Genomic DNA, 14667 nt, shown 5'->3' with positions numbered 1-14667 from the left:
CTAAAACTGGTTTGGTGGTTAATGTTGTTTTCAAAGGGTTGAATGCCTCCTGGCATTGTACTATCCACTGAAACTTTGTGTTCTTCTTCAGCAAATCAGGTAATGATGGCACTGCACTGCTGAAGTTTGAAACAAACTTCCGATAGAATCCACTGAGTCGTAAGAAACAAAGCACCTCTTTCTTCAAGGTTGGTTGTGGAAATTCCTCAATAGGAACATCTTTGCGTTCCGTGGGGTCAACCTTCCATGACTGATGTTATGTCCCAAGAATATCACCTCTGCTTTCGCGAATTCAGTTTTGTTTAAGTTTATTACCAGTTTTTCTTCTTGTAGTCATTCAAAGAGCTCTGCCAACTGTACCATGTGATCTTTCCAGGACTTACTAAAGATCACAACATCGTCCAAATAGACTGCACAGTTTGTTAACCCAGCCACAACTCTGTTCATGAGTCTTTGGAATGTGGCGAGTGCATTCTTCATTCCAAAGGGCGTCACTTTAAACTGATATAGCCCATTTGGGATTACAAACGCAGAAATTTCTTTCGCCGTCTTTGATAAAGGTACCTATTGGTAACCATGCATTAAGTATAACTTGGTGATGTAACTGGCTTGTCCGACTTTCTTGATACAGTCCTCCAATCTAGGAATTGGATATGAGTCCGATTTTGTAATGATGTTGACCTTCCAATAATCCATGCAGAATCGTTGAGTCCCGTCCAGTTTGGGAACTAAGACAATCGGCGAACTCCACTCGTTCTGGCTTGGTTCGATGATATCCTGGTCGAGCATAGCCTTCTTCTGGACCTGTCTGGCTTTGAAAAGATTAAGCCGATAGGGGTGTTGTTTTATCGGATCAGGATTCCCTATGTCTACTTCATGTACAATAGCATTAGTCCTCCCCAACTAATTATTACATATGTCCTTATACAACAGTAACAAATCTTTCAACTGCTTTCTATGCTCATGAGATAGATAGCTTACTAACCTATCCCACTCCTTAAGGACTTCTTCATTTATAAATCTATTTTGAGGCATATCAAAATCTACATCACCTGGATTTGATCCCTCACTATGCGGAGCAATAACTAACACCTGTTTCTCCAGTTCTTTCTCTCTAGTATAATACGGTTTCAACATGTTCACATGACATACCCGATACCTTTTTTTCTATCTGGCATCTTTATTAGTTGTTTACCTGACTCAACTTTTTCTCAATTTGATTGGGACCATTAAACCTGGCTTTGAAGGGATCTCTCATCTCTTATCTTATCACTGGGAAAAGTCTGAGTCTCAGGTCTTTTATCTGCCACCTACTTTATTCTATATTGTGCCCTCTTTAAATGCTGTTTAATTTAGTCTTAATATAGTCACTCTCTCATCGCCAATAAATAATCTAAGTGTGAGACCTCTGACTTTGGTCTTGTTAATTTTTCTTTAATTAATTTCAAAGGGCTTCACACTTCATGCCCAAATATTAACTCGAAAGGAGTGAACTGAGTAGATTAATTTGGGGCAACTTTAATGGTAAAAAATATGGATGGGATACCTTTATCCCAATTATTCAGGTAACCCTGATGGTATGCTTTCAACATGATCTTCAACGTCTGTTGCCACCTTTCCAAAGCTCCTTGGGATTCAGGATGATATGCACTGGATTTGAAGTGCTGTATACCTAAGCTATCCATAACTTCCTTAAACAGCTTAGCAGTAGAATGAGACCTTGGTCCGACTGAATCTTTCTGGGTAGCCCATACCATGTGAAGAAAACTACTAACTCCTCTATCACCTTTTTTGTCTTGATACTCCATTATGGAATTGCCTCCAGAAATCTGGGAGACACATCCATTATGGTTAACAAGTACTGGTTCCCACTTTTAGTTCTCGGGAGGGGATCTACACAATCAATTATAACTCATGTGAAAGGTTCTTCAAATGTGGGAATTGGCAACAAAGGTGCTGGTTTTATTACCGCCTGTGACTTACCAACAATTTGGCATGTATGACACTTGTGGCAGATGTTAACTACATCTTTGTGCATTCCAGGCCAATAAAAACGTTTTCGTACTTTAGCCTGACTCTTTCGTACCCCGAGGTGACCTCCTCCAGATAGTTCATGTGCTACCTGTAAAACCTCCTCTCTCTATGCTACTGGCAACGCAATCTGGTGCACTTCAGCCCGTTTCTCCTCTGCACCAATGTGCTGTGGTCTCCAGTTCCGACTTAGAATTCTATCTTTCAGATAAAAACCCTCTGGAATATTCTCTACCTCCTGTTCAGAGTATGCATCCACATACATATCTTTTATCGTCTTGTCTTGCTGTTGCAAGTCCCTTAGCCTTTCAGGACTAAACACTTCTGTCTGACCCTCTGCCTTTTTTGCTGCGCCATTACATCAAACAGGGTATCCGCTAACTGAACCTCAACTCCTTCACCTTTCTCTTTACTTTTCACTTTGTGCTGTGTCTTATGATAGTGGGATCTGGTTATCACACAGTCTGGGAAAATACCAGGATATTTCTATTTTAACTCCTCAGTTTCTTGGTCTTCCTTGGGCTTCTCCACACAAGGGGTGTCACTCCCACCTTGGATCCTGTCAAATAATTCCCAAGAACAAACTGGATTCCTGAAACTGACACTCTGTCAATCACTCCCACTGTCTAGAGTTGGCACTCTAACCTGATCTTACATCGGGGAAAGCTAAATTTCTGTCCATCCAAACCACAAATTACAACACTCTCGGGTAACAGATCAGAAAGAGTGCATATTCGCCCATCTCTTACTAATAGCGGCTGGTTAGATCCTGTATCTCTCAAAATGATAACCTCTTGTCCTTCTCCCCCGTTCTTTCTGAGTAAACTTTACCCACAGAGGCAAATTCTTTGTAGAAATCAGATACTAATTCCATACCCAGCCCCGCCTTGCCCGTGCATTCTCCTGCTGCTCCTTGGTTCTTCTTGGGGTCTCCTTTACTACCTTCACTAATGCCACTGGCTTAGTTTCTTTTAACCACATCTTTTCCCACAGTGCCTTTCCTTAATGACCAGCACTGTGACTTTATGTGTCCCACTTTACCACAGTGGGAACACCTAAGGCCTTCCACCTCCTTTCCACCCTCTTGGGCTTATTTTTTATCCTTTGGTAAACTCTTACCAGTGTATTCTACCTTTAGTTTCTAGTGTAGGATCTACCCATCTCCCAAATTCTATCCCTCACAAACGCAAGTCTGGCTAGAAGCTTGTTTTATGCACCAACACATATTCATCTGCTAATTCTGCTGCCCTTCTCACTTCCTGAACTTTCTGTTCCTCCACGTGAATTCTTACATTTCTGGAAGTGAGTTTTTAAACTCCTCCAGCAGAATAATCTCTCTTGGAGTCTCAAATGTCCTATCTATTTTTAAAGCACACACCTATATATCAAAATGACTCTTTAATTCTTTTGAACTCAACAGAAATGTGACCTGGATCCTTCTTTATGTTTCTGAACTAATGTCTATATGCTTCTGGTACCAATTCCTAAGCACTTAAAATAGCCTGTTTCACCTCTTCATAATCTCTTGACCCCTCATCTGACAGTGCAGCAAATACCTCACTAGCTCTGCCTACCAATTTGTCTGAACTAGCATTACCCATAAATCCTCAGACCACTCCATCTGCTTAGCCAATTTTTCAAATGAAATAAAGAAGGCTTCAACATCTTTCTCATCAAAATGTGGCAGAGTTTTGACATGTTTGTATATATCACGACCTTCTGTTTTAATCTCCATCCTGTTAACCTGACTTGGCTGGCTAATTCGCAACTTCTCAAGTTCAAATTCTCTCTCTTTTTGTCTCTCCCTTTCTGCTCACTCTCTTTCCCTTTCTTCTCTCTTTGCTCAGCTAAGAATCTTCTCTCTTTTTCCTCTCTTTCTCTGTTGCTCCCTCCTCTCTCTTCCTCTTTCTCTCTCCCTTTGTTTATTTTCTAATTCCATTTTCCTCAATTGTAATTTAAGTTTTTCTACCTTTATTGCGCTAGTCTGTTTCTCTGATACACCTAAGTGTTTGAGTAATTCCCTTGCAATTTACTTTTGTCCTTGATTAAACCCAAATCTAACTTATTTGCTAATTCTAAAAGTATTGCCTTTTTCTCTCCTTCTAAGCTTTCTTGGCAAATTTGAGAATCATCTTCAAATCCCAGAACCTCTTTAGCAATTTTAAGAGTCATTTCTCTCACTTTTAATTTAATTTTATCAACCTCAAGTCACCGAAATTGAACAAATTGTCTTACCTACATTTTATTTAAAGATCTAGGGCACAAACCTGCGAGTGTTTAAATCTGCTGGGAATTTTTTTACTCCCAAATCTATTCAAATCTGTCTAAACCAGTTCAAATCCCAACGATGAGCCCCCAAACAATACAGGGTAAACCATCCCTGCTAATTTATACCAGCAACACAGAAAAGATTTAAGCCATGCCGTAATCTGTGAAAATTCGAGAGGCCAAGAACCATTTAAAGTAAAAAGTAACACCTTTATTTCTTATAGTCCAACAGAGAATAATTAACTAACAACTATTTACAACTCCTTCCTTTAACCTATCTTTTACTTTCCCTTCTATAATACTAGTCCAATAAAATGCCTGATTTATCAAAAATTCAAATTTCAAAACCAGCCAGCTGTCGAATCTTCCCTTTGTATCTTCCTCTGTAGATTTTCTTCTTCTTAGGGATTTCTGTTTCACAGGTCATTGATAGATAAAGGTACCTTTAAGAGAGCTGTGTTTCGGGCAGTCTGTACATGGCAGTTCTCCCGCAACTGTTCAATTTTTTTTCCAGTTTTATACCCCAAAAGCATCGGATTGTTTCATTGATGTTAGTATTGTCAAAATATTAAATTCAAACTTGTTTGGAGTTTGATATTTTGGGGCATAAACTGATTGGCTGAATTTGAATTTGTCTCCAGGCAACCCAGCTAATCTAGCTGTTCGATCAAATGTTACATTGTTACCTTGTTCAGAACACTTAGTGCCTTATCAAGTAGTTCTGCTAGCTTTAAACTCTCTTAAAGGTACAGTACCCCTTACACCTTCATAATGCCATCGTATTAGGGTAATAGAACAGAACAAGAAATACATTGTTACAGCTGCAGAGAAGGTGCACAAACAGCAAAATCAACATTACATTTACAGTTTGAGAGGTCCATTCATAAGTCAAAATACAGGAGGGAAGAAGTGTTCTTGAATTTGTTGGTATGTTTGCTTAAACTTTTGTATCTTCTGCCTGACAGGAGAGATTGAAAGAGATTATACCCAGGTGGGAGGGGTCTTTGTTGACGTTGACTGCCCTTCTGGTGCAGCGGGAAGTGTAGATTGAGACAATGAATGGAAGATTGGCTTGTGTGATAGACCGGGCTGTGTTCACAACTCTCTATATTGTCTTATGGTCCTTGGCAGAGCAGTTGCCATACCAAGCCCTGATGCATCTGGATAGAATCCTTCTTAAATAAGATGAGCAATATAGTGCACAGTTCCTCTTCCTCTTTGGCAATCCCTCAGGTAGAGGATGACTTGTTTCCACTCTGGCATGGTGGATTCTGTGGGAACTGGGTAGTTCAATCCTGGATCCACAGATTCTGTCCCAGGAGGGGCAGGTGATGTTTGAGGAAGAAGTGTGTGAACAGGATACTCTGGATTCTGTGCGCTCTTTCTATTGATTGCACACGGCTTCCATGTGCTCCACTCAGTGACGCTTGAAGTCGTAGTCTCCTTTGTTGCTGCTCCTTCTCCAGTTTGTATGTTCTCAGGCAAGTGTTGGTGGGGATGCTGCATTTGTTTATGGAGGCTTGCAGATTGTATTGTATTTCTTCTGCCCTCCTAATGGTCGCTAACCATTGCAGATCTCAAAGTAGAGCACTTGTTTAGAGAGTCTTGTGTTGCGCATATGGACAACTGTTGCCAGCCCATCACAGCTGATGGTGTTTTGAGCAGTGCCTTGATACTGAGGATATTGGTCTGGAAAAGGACGCTCACATTGGACTACCTGTCCTTCCAACCCTCTCATCCTTGGGGAGGTAACGGCCTAGTGATAGGACTGTTAATTTAGAGATTCAGGTAATTTTTGGGGGAAAGTGAGGACTGCAGATGCTGGAGATCCGAGTCAAAATTGTGATGCTGGAAAAGCACAGCCAGTCAGGCAGCATCCGAGGAGCAGGAGAGTTGGCATCATAAGAGCATATGTTCAAAATGTCAACTCTCCTGCTCCTCAGATGCTGCCTGACTGGCTGTGCTTTCCTGCACCACAATTTTGACACTAATTTTCTGGGGACCCAGATTCAAATCCTGCTGTGGCAGATGGTGGAATTTGAATTGAATACAAATCTGGAGTTAAGATTCTAATGATCACAAATTCATTGTCAATTGTCAGAAAAACCCATGTGGGTCACTAATGTCATTTAGGGAAGGAAACTGCCACCCTTACATAGTCTGGCCTACATGTGACTCCAGACCTACAGCAATGTGGTTGACTCTTAACTTCTCTCTAGGCATTTAGAGATGGGCAATAAATGCTGGCCCAGTCAGCGATGCCCTCATCCTGTAAATGAATAAAACAAAATGTTCAGGATTTTGCAAAGGCAGCACTAGTGATAAATATCCAGGGATTTGAGGAGTTTGCTGTATATGGTCTATGTTTCTGATACATACAGGAAGGTAGGGCCACAGCTGATTTGTAGCTTGGTGCTGAGTTTGAGATCTCAGACTTGGGATACGCTGTTCCTCAGACACCCAAAGGTTGCACTAGCACTGGAGTTTCATTGTCAATGTCTACTTTCTCCAAGAGGACGTTCTTGGAACATTGGAAATGATCCACATTGTCCAGGGGCTTGCAGAAGACACTGACGGTCAAGGGTCGGGCAGATAGTGTTGTGTGGCAGGAGTGGGCTAATATATAACTTTTGTTTCCCAGATATTAGTCTGTGTCCGTTTCTCTTATATGCCTAAGTGAATGCACCAATGATGGTTTGGGCTCTTTCTACTCAGCATCTATTCTGTAGGTCTCAGCTTCTTTGTTTCCCTTTGACCTTCAGTTGCCTGTAGGCTGGCTTCTTCTCACTTGAGGTTTAGACATAGAAATACACAAAGTAGAAGCAAAAGTCAGCCATTCAGCCCTTCAAACCTACTCTGCTGATCATTATGTTCATGGCTGATCATCCACTTGTTCTTGCCTGTTCCTGCTTTTCCCCAATATCCTTTGATCCCTTTAGTCCCAAGTGCTATATCCAACCGCTTGAAATTGTACAATGTTTTGACCTCAACTGCTTTCTGTAGTAGCAAATTTCACAACTCTCTGGGCAAAGAAATTTATCCTCATCTCTGAATGGTATATCCCATGAACTTAAGATTGTGATGCCTGTTTCTGGACTCCCTGGTCATCTGGTACACTGTTAAGTTCTGTTAGAAGTTTTATAGGTTTCTAAGAGAACGTTCCCCCCCCCCCCCCCCCATTCTTCTGAACTCCAGACAATACAATCCTAACTAGTTCAATTTCTCCCCCTATATTAGTCCTGCCATCCCAGGAATCATGTTTGGTAGACCTGCTCTGCACTCCCTCTGTTGCAAGAATATCCTTCCTCAGATAAGAAGACAAAAACTGTACACAGTATTCCAGGTGTGGTCTCACCAAGGCCTCAATTGTTGCAAGACATCCCTGCTCCTGTAGTCAAATCCTCTTGCATTGACAACGAATATATCATCTGCCTTCTTTACTGCCTGTTGCTTAACAGGTATCATTGCACATTCCCCTCTCTCAGTTTATAGCCAGATAATAATGCGCCTTCTTGTTTTTGCTTCCAACTGGATAACCTCACATGACACATTTATCCACATTACACTTCACCTGCCATGCATTTGTCCACTCTCACAGCTTGTCCATATTGCACTGGTGGAGCTGCCAATTCAGGAAAGCCATGCTTTTGCAGTTGAGAAGATCCAAGATCACCTGATCGTTCTTGTCTAACAGTCTTGGTGCTTCCTGGTCAAGAGGCCGAGAGTCTCCATGCTAGTGCTAATATGGTGGCTTTTCAGCAGAACCAGACTCTGTGGGCATTCTGTGACTTTGACACTGGTTGGCTGTGAGGTGCCACCTGAAAAAAATCTTTCTTCTCAGGATCTTTCACTCCAGCAATATTATGAGTGAATGAATTGAATTGAATTTATTGTCACGTATACTGAGGCACAATGAAAATCTTTGTCTTGTGAGCAAAACAGGCAGATCACAGAGCTAAATAGCATAGATAGTAAATAATAGGAAAGCAGCAGCAAAACAAAAACACGGGTACAGGCAAATGTTAAGAGTTTGTGAGTCCATTCAGTATTCGAACCACAGTAGGATAGAAACTGTTTCAAAACCGGCTGGTGTGTGTGTTCAGGCTTCTGTACCTTCTCCCTAATGGTAGAGGTTATAGAAAAACATTGCCAGGTTGGGATGGATCTTTGAGAATGCTGCCGGCCTTTCCTTGACAGCGGGCCTGGTAGATGGATTCTATAGATGGGACGTTGGTCTTTGTGATTGTCCCGGCCGAGTTCACCACTCTCTGTAACCGTCTCCGATCTTGAATGGTACAATTGCCATGCCAGGTAGTGATACATCCAGACAGAATGCTTTCGATGACAGACCTATAAAATTGGAAATGGTATTCATCCTCATGCCAAATTTCCTCAGCTGACTGAGGAAGAAGAGACATTGTTGGGCTTTTGTAACCAATGCGTCCACATGCATAGCCAAGAAAGCTTGTGGATGACCCACTCCCAGAAGCTTGACACTCTCTATTCGTTCCACCTCTGTGTAGTGGGGCATAAGTAACATTCTGCCAAAAGTCAATAATGAGTTCCTTGGCCGTTGAGAGCTAGGTTGTTCTCAGTGCACCATTTTTCCAGGTCTTCCACCTCCCATCCGTAGTCTGTTTCATTGCCATTTGAGATTCGACAGACTATCGTGGTGTCATCAGTGAACTTGTAAACGGCATTAGTCTGGTATTTAGCGGTGCAGTCATGGGTATACAGTGAGTACAGTAGGGGGCTGAGTATGCACCCCTGGGAGCTCCAGTGTTGAGTGTTAGTGAGAAGGAAATATTGTCCCCAGCCTTCATTGATTGTGGCCTGTGGGTCAGGAAACTGAGGATCCAGTTGCAGAGAGTGGGGCTTAGATCGAGATCACTAAGTTTAATTAGTCAATCTCGAAGGGATAATAATGTTGAAGGCTGAATTGTAATCAATGAGTAGGATTCTTATGTAGCTGTTCTTGGTGTCAAGATGTTCTAGGGAGGAGTGAAGGGCAAATGATATGGCATCTGACGTGGATCAGTTTGTCAGATAGGCAAATTGGAGTGGGTCAAGAGTAGTGGGGAGGCTGGAGTTGATTAATGCCATGACCAGCCTTTCAAAGCACTTCATGACCACCGAAGTTAGGGCCACTGGGTGGTAGTCATTGAACATGCTGCATGAGCCTTCTTAGGCACAGGGATGACGTTGACCCTCTTGAGACAAGCCGGGACAGTGGCCTGCTGCAGGGAGTGGTTGAAGATGTCCAAGAAGACCTCTGCCAGTTGATCTGCACATGCTCTGAGTGCATGGCCTGGTACGCTGTCTGGTCCTATCGCTTTCCTTGGATTCACACGAAGGAAAACTGATCTGACCTCTGATGCAGTGACTGTTGGGATAGGTTCATCAGGACCTGTCGGAATTGGTGTTACCTCTCTGCTGAAGTTCTGCTCCAAGTGAGCATAGAAGAAGCTGAAATGATCTGGGAGGAATGAGTCATCATGTGCTATCTTGCACTGTCTCTCTTTAGAACCTGTGATGTCATTCAGTCCTTGCCATTGTCACAGGGTGTCTGTCTGGGTCTCTAGATCGGTATTGGCCCTTGGCTGTCTTAATGGCTGTATGAAAGTCATACTTGGATTCCTTATATTTGAGTGGGTCTTCTGATCTGAAGGCCTCACGCCTGGTTTTTAGTAAGTTCTGTATGTCCTGATTCATCCAGGCTTTCCTGTTGGGGAATACAGTCCTCCACACACTTGCTGATAAAGTCTGTGATGGTGGTGGCGTACCCTCCAAGGTACCTATGGACTGTTTGAACATGGTACAATCAGTTGATTCCAGACAGCACCGGAGTTGATCCTGCATCTCCTGAGGTGGAGTTTTTTCTACCTCTGCCAGTTTGATGGAAATGTTGAATGCAGTAGTCAGTGATCAGTCTAACAGTCATAGGTTCCAGTCATGGCATGGGTGATGTGGACATCTTTTTGGTCCTTCACTCGGTTAATGATGTTATCTAATAGGTGCCAGAGCTTGGAGAGGGGGGCAGGGGGATGGTGTTCCTCGATGCCTTGTGCTTGTCTCTCTGGTGGAATAGGGTCTTTGTTATGACACGGTCATATTCTAGGCACTTTGACTGGAGGAGGATTCAGTTGGAGTTTGTTTTCCCTATGCCTTCCTTCCCTAACTTTCCTTTCCAAAGGCTTGTGTTTCTCTGGACTCTGGCATAGAAGTTGCTGAGGAGAATCAATTTGTCTCCCTTGGGGATATGGGACAGGGATTGGTCGAGGCTGGTGTAGAATGCCTCTTTTATCTCAGCCATTGTGTTGAGGGCTGCAGTGCGGGCATCAACAGCTGTGATGTGTTGTTTCTGGCCCAGGCTGAGCTGCTCACTTACCCAACAATGAGATTCATTAAGACAGCTGACCAGTTTGTTTTTTTTATAGTGAAGCTGACCATGTATAGACCGGTTCGGCTTTCCAGAAGAAGGTGGAACCACCACTTTGTTCATTAAGCTGATATGCTCCTGCCAATCATGTCTCACTTAGGGCAGTGATGTTGTGCCAGAGTTCCTGGGCGATGACAGCAGTGTAAAGGTCAGGTTGAGCGTTATTCATAGGGTCCTGATGTTCCAGCTCCTGAAGTTCATCTGGGGGATGTCTGTACATGGAATTCATTTAGCGTAAGGTCATTGTTGCACACCAACCACCATATGGTCTCAGCAGAGTGAGGTCTTTAACCAATTGAAGGTAAAAGCTGAGCCGAGACCAAGTTATGCTGCAGGATGGGGAGTTTACAAACACTCATCATCAACCAATCTTTACTCATCACTACCACAGTGGATTAGGAGGCAAAGCCCATGCTTTCTTCCTCCCTCGTTTCCCTTTTTTTTGTTTTCTTTTTAATCCCTGCTCAAGCAGCGTCAGTGATGTCCCAGCCTCATCGTAGACTCAAACCCCTGCCGCAGCATGGACTGAAACTCCTGGCCTCAGTGTGGACTCAAACCCCCGGCTTCAGAGCAGACTGAAACTCCTGGCCTCACTGTGGACATGAATCGTGGCCTTGAGGTGAAGCCTCATCCAGTCTGTGTTGGAAGGACCATTATTCTGAACTCTTATTTCTCTATTTTCCAATTTATTGCTGGATTTGTTATTTGATTAGATTAGATTTCCTACAGCATGGAAATGGGTCCTTCAGCCCAACAAGTCAACACCGACCCTCTGAAGAGTAACTCACCCAGACCCATTCCACATATTTACCCCGACCAATGCACCTAACATTATGGGCAATTTAGCATGGCCAGTTCACCTACTCTGCACATCTTTTGGATTGTGGGAGGAAACTAGAGCACCCGGAGGAAACCCACGCAGACACAGGGAGAATATGCAAATTCCACACAGACAGTCACCCGAGGCTGGAATCAAACCCAGGTCCCTGGCGCTGTGAGGCAGCAGTGCTAACTACTGAGCCACCAGGCCGCTGAAGAATTTCCCTTAAGAAGCTGTATCTAGGTACCTTGGTAAGTAAGGTTGCACCGTAAGTAGTAACTGGTAAACTTTTCACTGTACTCGTGTAAGTTCATCTAACAATAAAGCTGACAATGTCAGCAAAATAATTCTAATTTTGGTGGTGACCAGCAGGCTCTGGGTGTCAGAGGGGTATTCAAGCCAGGATAAACATATGGATGATAATGGAATAGAGTAGGTTCGATGAGCTTCAGATTGGTTTCATAGGTCAGCGCAACATTGAAGGCCGAAGGGCCTGTACAGTGCTGTAATGTCCTATGTTCTATTTTCTAAAGTCCTGCGGTGACAGGTCAAGAATCTAAGTGCCCGACTATACATTCTTCACCAATTGATAATAATGTTTTCCTTATGATAGGTGTAAAACTAACAGGCCTGTGGATTCCTGCTTTTTGTCTGCCTCCCATTTTGAATAAACGAGGTCCACTAACTATCTTCCAGTCTATTGGGACCATAATTGAATCAAGGGAGTTTTGGAAAATTAAAACTGATGCATCCAACTATCTCACAAACTTCAGATTTGAAGATTCTTGGATGAAATCTACAAGGACCCAGCCCACTTATCAGCCCACAGTTTCAACAATTTACTCACTATAACTGTGGTCATTGTGATTTTCTGAGTTTCTCCATCCCTTCTATTTCCTGATTTATTGCTGCTTCTGGGATATTGTTTCTATTCTCCATAGTGAAGACTGGTGCAAAATAACTACTCCACCTACAATTTCCTTATTTTCCTTATTTAACTCCCTAGTCTCATTTTCTATAAAACCAACATTCACTTTGTTAGCTCTTTTCTACATTAAATATTTATAGAAACTCTTCTAATCTTTTTTATGTTGCTGGCTAGATTTCTCATACTGTAATTTTTCCCTTTATTCTTCATTCTGTGCTGGTTTTAACATGCTACCCAATCTTCTGATGTATCTTTCCACAATTGTATGCTTTTTACGTTTAGTTCTGTTGGAGAATTTATCCCAATTAATCAGAGATCACAAACACACAGATCGGACTGAGAACTGACAAGGATTTATTTAAAAAACAGCGATCTCGCTGAAGAGACTTGACCCCATTGAAACAGTCACTGACAGGCTGTTCAGAAGGAACCACAGCTTCTTCCCCGAACAGAGAATACAGTGAAGTCTTATACCCTTACAACAATGAAGTGTGAGTTATGAGACAATGGTGTGAGTTGTACAACAAAGAGGAATAAAGTTCATTCATTGAAAAGATTCAAGTGTCCAGTGTCTGACAATGAGTTTCTTAATTTACTCAGGAGATTCTGATGCTTGGCTGGAGTAGGTGTTAGTGGGTTTCATCCTGGTATCAATGTGTTGGTATTGTTGAGGGGGCAAACAAAGTATCTTTGGTGCCACCTTGTCTGGGTACCATTTGTGAAGGCTTGATTCCTAGTGGGAGCAGCTGTGTCCTAGGGACATCAGAGGTGCTGGGGTATTGTGGAGTGGGACACTCATTATCAGTTAATTTGAAGAAGTATATTCTCTTGGTATGGGGCTGGATGAGACATGTCCTGAGGTATATGTGATGTCTGGGGCGGCTGATTTGGCCAATTTGAGGCATTTTGGTTAGGCTGATTGGCTAAGTGCAGACTTTTTGTGTTGTCTGTTTTGTGGCCATGTCATGGGGAGGCCGGGACCTGTATTTTCTCCCACAAGTTCAGTATTATGTTTAGAGTTTACCATGGATGGTGTGTCTGTCCATTGGAATTTTTTTTATTTGTTGGAATGTATCTAGTCTATTCATTCTGAAATATTCCCTTATTGTCTGCAACTACATTTTTAAAAATTCCTTCATGGGATATGGATATTACTGGACCAGCGTTTATTGCCCATTGTTAGTTGCCCTTGGGAAGTTAGTGATGCTTTCTTAAATAACTGCAGTCCATGTAGCATGGGGGCACCCAAATTGCTATGGAGGGAGTTCCACAATTTTGATCCAGCCACACTGTAGGAATGGCGATATATTTCCAAGTCAAGATGGTAAGTAACTTGGAGGGGAACGTGCAGGTTGGTGTCATTCCCATGCATCTGGAACTCTTTGTCTCTAAATGATAGTGGTTATGGGAATGGGAAGGTGCCTTGGTGAATTTCTATAACGCATCTTGTAGATGACACACAGTGTAATTCCTGAACATCGATGGTGGAGGGTGTGGATGCTTGTGGGTGTGGTGCCAATAGAGCGGGCTGCTTTGCCCCGATGGTGTTAAGCTTCGTGAGTATTTTTGGGAGCTGCACCCATCCAGGGCAAGTGGGGAGTATTCCATCACACTCCTGACTTGTGCCTTGTAGATGGTGGACAGGCTTTGGGGGGTCAGGAGGTAAGTTACTTTATTTAGATTTGTTTATTTAGCTAGGTTGCCAACTCTAATTGAACTCTAATAGAGGGGAGGCCATATTGGATTTGGTAATGAACCGGGACAAGTGATGGGCTTGTTAGTGGGTGAGCATTTTGGTGATGGTGACCACAATTCTGTGACTTTCACCTTGGTTATGGAGAGGGATAGGTGCGTGTAACAGGGCAGGTTTTACAATTGGGGAAGGGTAAATACGATGCTGCAAGACAGGATCTGAGGAGCATAGGCTGTCAGGGAAGGATGTCGTTGAAATGTGGAACTTTTTCAAGGTACAGATACAACATGTCCTTGATGTGTATGTACCTGTCAGGTAGGAAAGAGATGGTCATGTGAGGGAACCTTGGTTGAAAAGGGAGGTTGAATGTCTTGTAAAGAGGAAGAAGGAGGCTTACATAAGGTTGAGGAAACAAGGTTCAGGCAGAGCATTGGAGGGATTAGGATATCCAGGAGGGAGCTGAAGAAAGGGATTAGGAGAGCTAAGAG

The sequence above is a fragment of the Chiloscyllium punctatum genome, chromosome 48 (genome assembly GCF_047496795.1).
Source record: "Chiloscyllium punctatum isolate Juve2018m chromosome 48, sChiPun1.3, whole genome shotgun sequence".
Classification (NCBI taxonomy): Eukaryota; Metazoa; Chordata; class Chondrichthyes; order Orectolobiformes; family Hemiscylliidae; genus Chiloscyllium; species Chiloscyllium punctatum.
This window is presented reverse-complemented; position numbering follows the sequence as displayed.